The 9619-nt window shown below is 42.5% G+C and overlaps 3 non-coding genes across 3 annotated transcripts; 1 reads left to right on the top strand and 2 right to left on the bottom strand.

Annotated features, from left to right (window-relative positions):
- Positions 1–1220: 1220 nt before the first annotated feature.
- trnat-cgu (transfer RNA threonine (anticodon CGU)) lies at positions 1221–1292 on the bottom strand. The gene has a single exon. It is a non-coding gene; the product is annotated as a tRNA-Thr (tRNA).
- A 409-nt stretch (positions 1293–1701) lies between these two features.
- On the top strand, positions 1702–1773 carry trnat-cgu (transfer RNA threonine (anticodon CGU)). The gene has a single exon. It is a non-coding gene; the product is annotated as a tRNA-Thr (tRNA).
- A 98-nt stretch (positions 1774–1871) lies between these two features.
- trnas-gcu (transfer RNA serine (anticodon GCU)) lies at positions 1872–1943 on the bottom strand. Its single transcript has one exon. It is a non-coding gene; the product is annotated as a tRNA-Ser (tRNA).
- Between the last annotated feature and the right edge of the window lie 7676 nt (positions 1944–9619).

Below are 9619 nucleotides of genomic sequence, written 5' to 3'. Positions count from 1 at the left end.
TCATTTGCAAGAGGCTTTAGGATTTCATCAAATCCATATTTCTTTAAGTCCTCTGAGTGAAAGAGAGCAACAAGATGAATATTCATCAACACAGGAGTTCAATTTTGGTGGTAGGTTTCTTAAAATAAAATAAACACAGCCAAGTTTATGTATTCCCTTTTTTGAGCCTAATGGATTGGCAGTTTCAAAATCGTCATAGTAAAGCTGAATCTGTAGAGCATATTCTTGTTGTGAAAATAGACTTCTGAAGTATGAACCATCATTAATGTCTTTGTAAGTACCTTTTTGATGTTCTTTTACCTGCTGGAAACTTTTACACACTTCACTGTTCTTAAACATAGACTTCAGAGTTCCTAAGATAGGTACATAAATAAACGTATCATTTACTGGAGCTTGACTGCACACACCAGGTGTTCCATCTCGGCGTACATCAAACCGCACTCCAAGAACGTGCTCTACAGGCTCAATTATTTCCAATTTTTCCCCAAAATACCTCTGCCGCTTGGCTCCTGTGTTCAAGACTGAGAAATGATTTTCAAGCTGATCAAAACAATCCCCAACTTTTTCACCTAGGTCTTGACCTTGAGTCTCTGATGAAATACTTTTTAGTACAGCTTCCCTTGCTTGAGCATGGATGTCATTCACAAGTTCTTCCATTGAACCAACCATAGATTGAACAGTACTTTCAGCAACCCCTGATGCCTGTAACTGAGCTGAGTTCACATCCCTTTAAGAACTTGCTCAAGAAACTAGTGTATCACTGGACATAAAGATTTACACAATGTTCATTTTTGGAGAGGTTTGGAGAGGTTTGGGGACCCTTTGTAAAAACTCCTGTAGAATTTGATCCCTTTATTCAAATAGTTCCAAATTTTTACCCAGTATAGTAGACATGTTGGTGAAGCACTTGAAAAAAATCTGGCTCTTTTCATATCCTACAAGTTGAAAAAATGACTATAGAACATAAAAAAATGAAAAGCGTTTGTTGTTTTTTTATGTATTTTTTCTGGATATCTCCTTCCAGCGTGGTACTGAGTAAGACTTTTATCACACCTGAGGTTTCAGTCCTGATGCCCAAGGGGTTACCTTGAATTCAAGCCCTGAACCATGCCTGTGCTGTCTATACTTTAGAAGATATTGTGATTTATTTAAGGGCACAGCCCCCCAGGCGGAAATTGTCTGTGAGGGGCTGGGGTTTTGAGAGGTTAAAGACAGCCACAAGGTACGGACGGGGATTGAACCCGTGATCTTCGGTTTACGAGACCGACGCCTTACCACTTGGCCACCGCACCCTTCATGACCCTTCATGACTGCAAATGAAATCGGTATCAAAATACGGTTACTGACAGGCTTGTGGACAGGCAGTACTGAAACTCTCAGTTCATTATTATGAAAACAATAAATAAAAAATGGGTGTATACTACAGCCGGTAGATGATGGTGTCAAGTGTTTTAAAAAAATACTATTTGCAAAATAGAATTTACTAATTTCTATTTAAAATACATGTCTGGCAACCTATTTTCTATTTGTATTTTAAATAAATATGGAGATCAATGTTTTCTATTTAAAGAGTTTCCGTGACTATTTTGCCCATCCTTGGCATTCAGCTGTTAACTGTAAGGTTGGTTTCCAGGCAGATTGCCTTTCCGGGCAGCCTTCTCAATAGAGTCCAAGCTTCCGATTTCATTTGCAGTCATGAAGGGTGCGGTGGCCAAGTGGTAAGGCGTCGGTCTCGTAAACCGAAGATCACGGGTTCAATCCCCGTCCGTACCTTGTTGCTGTCTTTAAAACACTATTTGTTACTTGTTTGTACCTTTGCAGTTGAAATGAAAAATTATATAATGCAAATTGCATTTTAATTTAAATAAAAATGGGGGTATTCGGATTTGAACCTGGGATCTCTTGATCAGCAGTCAAATGCTCTACCACTGAGCTATACCCCCTTCTCCAACAACATCATTTCCTATCAAGCACAACCAACGGTGCCGAGCTGTCAGTTTCAGAAATGCAACCTGTCAAGGCGCGTGATTTTTTTCCTTGTATCCCGCAGAAAATTCCTGTGGCGCAATTGGTCAGTGTGTTTGGCTCTTAACCCTTTAAGGACCGAGATTGTGTCAACACCACATCATACTGAAATTTCAAATTGAAAGCCACAGCTTGCCTTGCCAGACGGCTTTGACAGATTATTTAAGAGAAGCTATAACGTTCCCCAGAGTGTCCTGAAAACAAGGACACCCATTCCAAGATGAGACTGTAACAAATTGATTTTTAGTGCATTGTTATAGGAGTCAAATACAGCCAAAAAACCGCTTGGTCCTTAAATAGTTTAGCAAACGGTTGGTTGCTTGTGTAGCAGGTCTTTATATACATATAGCTACATTTATGTTAAATTTGACTAAGGCACCTTTTGTTTATTGAGGACAAGGACGTCAAGTGGTTGGTTCCCACACTAACTCTTTTATCCAGGGGAAACCAAGCAATAATATTTACAAGTTTTTATTAGTAATTGTTTTAAAAATCTCAAGCACATTAACAATAATGTATATATATATATGTATATATATATATATATATATATATATATATATATATATATATATATATATATATATATATATAGACATGAGGAGGACTTGCATGGACACAGTTAGTGATGAACCTAATAATCCTTGTGAACCCGGTCAGACAAACCAGCATAAGAGAGAAAAGAACCTCAACTGGCACAAACCTGGAGTTAAATGGCCAAGAGCTTCTGAGAAAACTGCATGGGACACAGTAAACACAGATCTCTGCGTTGCATTGGAAAGATTAAGTGGAACAGTTGAAAAGAAGTTGGATAAATTTAGGGACATCATCTACGCATATGGAAGCGAGAGGTTTGGAGTTGAAAAAAGGAAGGAAAAAGTACAAACCATTCCCGGAAAGTCTAGACGGCAGCAGGAGATTGAACGCTTAGTTAGAGAAAGGAGACAGCTGTAATCTGCCACAAGTGTTATTCAATCTGTAGTATTTTGCATTTAATCATATCCTGATGTAACTATCACTGACACTGTTATCTGCTCTGATTATTGAATTGTATTTTGTCATATACTTGTACTTTTTAGAACTGAAGTCATTGTATTTTATCTTGCTCTTATATGTACAGACGTGCTCAAATTTGTTGGTACCCTTACAGCTCATTGAAATAATGCTTCATTCCTCCTGAAAAGTGATGAAATTAAAAGCTATTTTATCATGTATACTTGCATGCCTTTGGTATGTCATAGAATAAAACAAAGAAGCTGTGAAAAGAGATGAATTATTGCTTATTCTACAAAGATATTCTAAAATGGCCTGGACACATTTGTTGGTACCCCTTAGAAAAGATAATAAATAATTGGATTATAGTGATATTTCAAACTAATTAGTTTCTTTAATTAGTATCACACATGTCTCCAATCCTGTAATCAGTCATTCAGCCTATTTAAATGGAGAAAAGTAGTCACTGTGCTGTTTGGTATCATTGTGTGCACCACATTGAACATGGACAAGAGAAAGCAAAGGAGAGAGTTGTCTGAGGAGATCAGAAAGAAAATAATAGACAAGCATGGTAAAGGTAAAGGCTACAAGACCATCTCCAAGCAGCTTGATGTTCCTGTGACAACAGTTGCAAATATTATTAAGAAGTTTAAAGTCTATGGAACTGTAGCCAACCTCCCTGGGCGTGGCCGCAAGAGGAAAATCGACCCCAGATTGAACAGAAGGATAGTGCGCATGGTAGAAAAAGAACCAAGGATAACTGCCAAAGAGATACAAGCTGATCTCCAAGGTGAAGGTACGTCAGTTTCTGATCGCACCATCCGTCGCTTTTTGAGCGAAAGTGGGCTCCATGGAAGAAGGCCCAGGAGGACTCCACTTTTGAAAGAAAAACATAAAAAAGCCAGACTGGAATTTGCCAAAATGCATATTGACAAGCCACAATCCTTCTGGGAGAATGTCCTTGCATCTGTGCCTTGAGTCTGTGCAGGGCACAATGAAATCTCAAGACTATCAAGGCATTCTGGAGCGAAACGTACTGCCCAGTGTCAGAAAGCTGTGTCTCAGTCGCAGGTCATGGGTCCTCCAACAGGATAATGACCCAAAACACACAGCTAAAAGCACCCAAGAATGGATAAGAACAAAACATTGGACTATTCTGAAGTGGCCTTCTATGAGTCCTGATCTGAATCCTATCGAACATCTATGGAAAGAGCTGAAACTTGCAGTCTGGAGAAGGCACCCATCAAACCTGAGACAGCTGGAGCAGTTTGCTCAGGAAGAGTGGGCCAAACTACCTGTTAACAGGTGCAGAAGTCTCATTGAGAGCTACAGAAAACGTTTGATTGCAGTGATTGCCTCTAAAGGTTGTGCAACAAAATATTAGGTTAGCAGTCCCATCATTTTTGTCCATGCCATTTTCATTTGTTTTCTTATTTACAATATTATGTTGAATAAAAAATCAAAAGCAAAGTCTAATTTCTTTTAAATATGGAATAAACAATGGTGGATGCCAATTACTTTTGTCAGTTACAAGTTATTTCAGAGAAAATTGTGCATTCTTCGTTTTTTGTGGAGGGGTACCAACAAATTTGAGCACTTCTGTATATATAACTGCTATATGCATAATAAGTATTTAAAAAAAATAATAAAAAAAACACATTTAATAATCCCTTATTTGCCTTTGCTGACCTTGGTTATCCTGTTGTATAGCTGCCTCGTGTTCTATAAGGTCAGATGCTGCGAGGGCTACAATTGTAAATGCATTTGCACTGGCATTTTCTGCTAACACCGCAGCCCCGTCCATGTTCGGTCCGTGTTAAGAACAGCTGCAACGTGGTGTTAACTCGGACAGAAAAAAACAGTCCTTCTTTGAACAAAAATGTTTGATGAATCGCTTCCATTTTCCCACTTGCATAGGCAATGATATGCAAATTAGGAAACTCGTTTTTTTAGGATTTGTCGGATTGTGGAAAACAGTCGCTATTTGACATGCCATGACGTCACTCAGTTCCACATTTGATGAATCACAAACCGTTCTTAAACCGTTCTTAATCTGTTCATAATAACGATTTTTGAAACCGACACTTTGATGAATAGAGCCCACTGCTCTTTCGTGAAATGAAAGCTCTGCTCCCCGCGTCTCTGTAATGCCTGTATAAGAGCCTGTTGCTGGCATCTCGGATAGCTCTTTAATTTAGAATATTGTTTTAATAAAGCTATATATTTTAAAGTGTCAGTGAGTACGGTATTCTGCTACACTAAACAAGTAAATACAATAACTAACAGCACAATGTTCTTTGATATATCAAATCAATATGATGGTGTGACACTGAGGGCTGCAGTAGTGACGTCAGACAGGAAATGAAACAGAAAACACAATGTATGGGGTAAACTGAGGCGCAATGACGCTCAACTTTTTATTAAACAAAAATAGACAGTTTGAACAAAAAGCAAAATAAAAGGCACACTGGGCAAAGTAAAATACTATACACAATAATAATGCTTTCCCCTTAAAACAAGTTCGCTGACTGGTAGCATTTGCTCTCGCTCTCGCCCCCTCCCCTCTCAATCTCGCTCACCGTCTTGCCCCTCTCCCTCACCCTGTCGCTGTTGCGCTCTCTCCTCCTAACTCTCCTCCTTTGCTCTGAGCCTGGAGCCCTAATTACCCATTATAAACAATTATAATATGTTGCTTTTCGCCAGTCTCAAACAACAATGACGGATGGTTTCCTCCGCCCGCACACAAATACATACAATAATAATAATAATAATAATAATAATAATAATAATAATAATAATAATAATAATAATAATAATAATAATTAATAATAATACACTTACAAATGAAATACACACATGCATACATGAATATGCACGAGTGGTGGCACCCTGTCACAGATGGTTATACAAGGTGTTGCACATTGTTACTTTAGTCGTAATCTTCAATGAGATACAATCGTGCTGGAGACACTATTTGGCAAGGGCCCGAATTTTGCACTAATAGTGCCAAATACTGACAGGTGACACTATTTGGCAGCGACACTATTTGTCAAAACACCAGAAGGCGGGGCTTCCAGAATGGTGAAAGTGACGACTTCGTAAGCACTTCGTCTCTAAGGGCATTTTTCTGGTTTTCAGGTTTTCTGGTTTTCTGTTTTTTGCTGCTTTTGCAAGCTTAACCAAGCCCTCCTTTCTGTAGCTGTGGACAGACGTCCTGCGATCCTGCAGGTAGCGCTTTAGCCGAGGCGCTGTTTTCTTTGCAGTACAAGCCTATGGCCGGAAGTGCCACCCCGGCACTTTTAAACCCCAGCGTCTCTGGTTGCTATGCGTAGTGAGCTGGCGGTCTCTGGTTGCTATGCGTAGTGAGCTGGCGGTCTCTGGTTGCTATGCGTAGTGAGCTGGCGGTCTCTGGTTGCTATGCGTAGTGAGCTGGCGGTCTCTGGTTGCTATGCGTAGTGAGCTGGCGGTCTCTGGTTGCTATGCGTAGTGAGCTGGCTGTCTCTGGTTGCTATGCGTAGTGAGCTGGCGGTCTCTGGTTGCTCTGCGTAGTGAGCTGGCGGTCTCTGGTTGCTCTGCGTAGTGAGCTGGCGGTCTCTGGTTGCTATGCGTAGTGAGCTGGCGGTCTCTGGTTGCTCTGCGTAGTGAGCTGGCGGTCTCTGGTTGCTCTGCGTAGTGAGCTGGCGGTCTCTGGTTGCTCTGCGTAGTGAGCTGGCGGTCTCTGGTTGCTATGCGTAGTGAGCTGGCGGTCTCTGGTTGCTATGCGTAGTGAGCTGGCGGTCTCTGGTTGCTATGCGTAGTGAGCTGGCGGTCTCTGGTTGCTATGCGTAGTGAGCTGGCGGTCTCTGGTTGCTATGCGTAGTGAGCTGGCGGTCTCTGGTTGCTATGCGTAGTGAGCTGGCGGTCTCTGGTTGCTATGCGTAGTGAGCTGGCGGTCTCTGGTTGCTCTGCGTAGTGAGCTGGCGGTCTCTGGTTGCTCTGCGTAGTGAGCTGGCGGTCTCTGGTTGCTATGCGTAGTGAGCTGGCGGTCTCTGGTTGCTATGCGTAGTGAGCTGGCGGTCTCTGGTTGCTATGCGTAGTGAGCTGGCGGTCTCTGGTTGCTATGCGTAGTGAGCTGGCGGTCTCTGGTTGCTATGCGTAGTGAGCTGGCGGTCTCTGGTTGCTATGCGTAGTGAGCTGGCGGTCTCTGGTTGCTCTGCGTAGTGAGCTGGCGGTCTCTGGTTGCTCTGCGTAGTGAGCTGGCGGTCTCTGGTTGCTATGCGTAGTGAGCTGGCGGTCTCTGGTTGCTATGCGTAGTGTTTTTGAGAAGGGTCCGTGCTGCAGGAACGACAGCTACGCAACCCTGAGACTGCAAGCGGTGCTTGTGAAGGCAATGCCCAGCCAAGGCCGTATGAAGCAGCACGAGTCGTTGTCTGAATACCGGCTCGTGAGTAGGTTAGTTAGGGGATAGTGATCCCATGTGATGTATAGCGAGGGTTACATAGTGTAGCCGGTTCCTGGAGCGGGACGCCTCGTTTTAAGGCTAGCGCTCGCCCTCTGGGGCACCTTTTATTTGTAGTTTTTGTACTGTGTTTTATTTTGCCTTTTGTACAGCTTGCTGGATGTGTCCTCTGTGCGTTACCATGGCTGGTAACGTCACATGACCACCTTTAACTTTTGTTTCTGTTTTGTTAATAAATTCTGCGTGCCTGTGCCGGCGTTTCACCTCCACCCCCATTGTCTCTCTGTGTTGCTTAAGCAGCGGTGACCAACACACGTGACACGAGCAAGAACATGGGTCACAGCCTCTCATCAATAACCGGTTACACCTGCTGCCATCAACACAGCAGTCTGAAGTTCATTTCAAACATTTTACTCGCATTTTAAATATTTTTAAATATTTATTTGTGACAAAAATATTTCAATTAAAAAAATGTCTTATGTGGTAAAAGCACATTGACAAGAGTTTATCAGGGAGACACACCCCCACTGTAAAAGGCCTGCAGTTGTGCTCCCAGTGTGGAGAGGCAGAGCAGTGGGCTGAGCTCAGTTATTTTCCATGCTGTCTGATCGTAGTCCCTAAAGGTCTCTGTGTGAGCTCAGTTATTTTCCATGCTGTCTGATCGTAGTCCCTAAAGGTCTCTGTGTGAGTTCAGTTATTTTCCATGCTGTCTGATCGTAGTCCCTAAAGGTCTCTGTGTGAGCTCAGTTATTTTCCATGCTGTCTGATCGTAGTCCCTAAAGGTCTCTGTGTGAGCTCAGTTATTTTCCATGCTGTCTGATCGTAGTCCCTAAAGGTCTCTGTGTGAGCTCAGTTATTTTCCATGCTGTCTGATCGTAGTCCCTAAAGGTCTCTGTGTGAGCTCAGTTATTTTCCATGCTGTCTGATCGTAGTCCCTAAAGGTCTCTGTGTGAGTTCAGTTATTTTCCATGCTGTCTGATCGTAGTCCCTAAAGGTCTCTGTGTGAGCTCAGTTATTTTCCATGCTGTCTGATCGTAGTCCCTAAAGGTCTCTGTGTGAGTTCAGTTATTTTCCATGCTGTCTGATCGTAGTCCCTAAAGGTCTCTGTGTGAGTTCAGTTATTTTCCATGCTGTCTGATCGTAGTCCCTAAAGGTCTCTGTGTGAGCTCAGTTATTTTCCATGCTGTCTGATCGTAGTCCCTAAAGGTCTCTGTGTGAGCTCAGTTATTTTCCATGCTGTCTGATCGTAGTCCCTAAAGGTCTCTGTGTGAGTTCAGTTATTTTCCATGCTGTCTGATCGTAGTCCCTAAAGGTCTCTGTGTGAGCTCAGTTATTTTCCATGCTGTCTGATCGTAGTCCCTAAAGGTCTCTGTGTGAGTTCAGTTATTTTCCATGCTGTCTGATCGTAGTCCCTAAAGGTCTCTGTGTGAGTTCAGTTATTTTCCATGCTGTCTGATCGTAGTCCCTAAAGGTCTCTGTGTGAGCTCAGTTATTTTCCATGCTGTCTGATCGTAGTCCCTAAAGGTCTCTGTGTGAGCTCAGTTATTTTCCATGCTGTCTGATCGTAGTCCCTAAAGGTCTCTGTGTGAGTTCAGTTATTTTCCATGCTGTCTGATCGTAGTCCCTAAAGGTCTCTGTGTGAGTTCAGTTATTTTCCATGCTGTCTGATCGTAGTCCCTAAAGGTCTCTGTGTGAGCTCAGTTATTTTCCATGCTGTCTGATCGTAGTCCCTAAAGGTCTCTGTGTGAGTTCAGTTATTTTCCATGCTGTCTGATCGTAGTCCCTAAAGGTCTCTGTGTGAGTTCAGTTATTTTCCATGCTGTCTGATCGTAGTCCCTAAAGGTCTCTGTGTGAGCTCAGTTATTTTCCATGCTGTCTGATCGTAGTCCCTAAAGGTCTCTGTGTGAGTTCAGTTATTTTCCATGCTGCCTGATCGTAGTCCCTAAAGGTCTCTGTGTGAGCTCAGTTATTTTCCATGCTGTCTGATCGTAGTCCCTAAAGGTCTCTGTGTGAGCTCAGTTATTTTCCATGCTGTCTGATCGTAGTCCCTAAAGGTCTCTGTGTGAGTTCAGTTATTTTCCATGCTGTCTGATCGTAGTCCCTAAAGGTCTCTGTGTGAGTTCAGTTATTTTCCATGCTGTCTGATCGTAGTCCCTAAAGGTC

The sequence above is a fragment of the Acipenser ruthenus genome, unplaced genomic scaffold (assembly GCF_902713425.1).
Source record: "Acipenser ruthenus unplaced genomic scaffold, fAciRut3.2 maternal haplotype, whole genome shotgun sequence".
Classification (NCBI taxonomy): domain Eukaryota; kingdom Metazoa; phylum Chordata; class Actinopteri; order Acipenseriformes; family Acipenseridae; genus Acipenser; species Acipenser ruthenus.
Note: the sequence above shows the minus strand (reverse complement) of the source record. Positions and strands in the feature narration are given on the sequence as shown.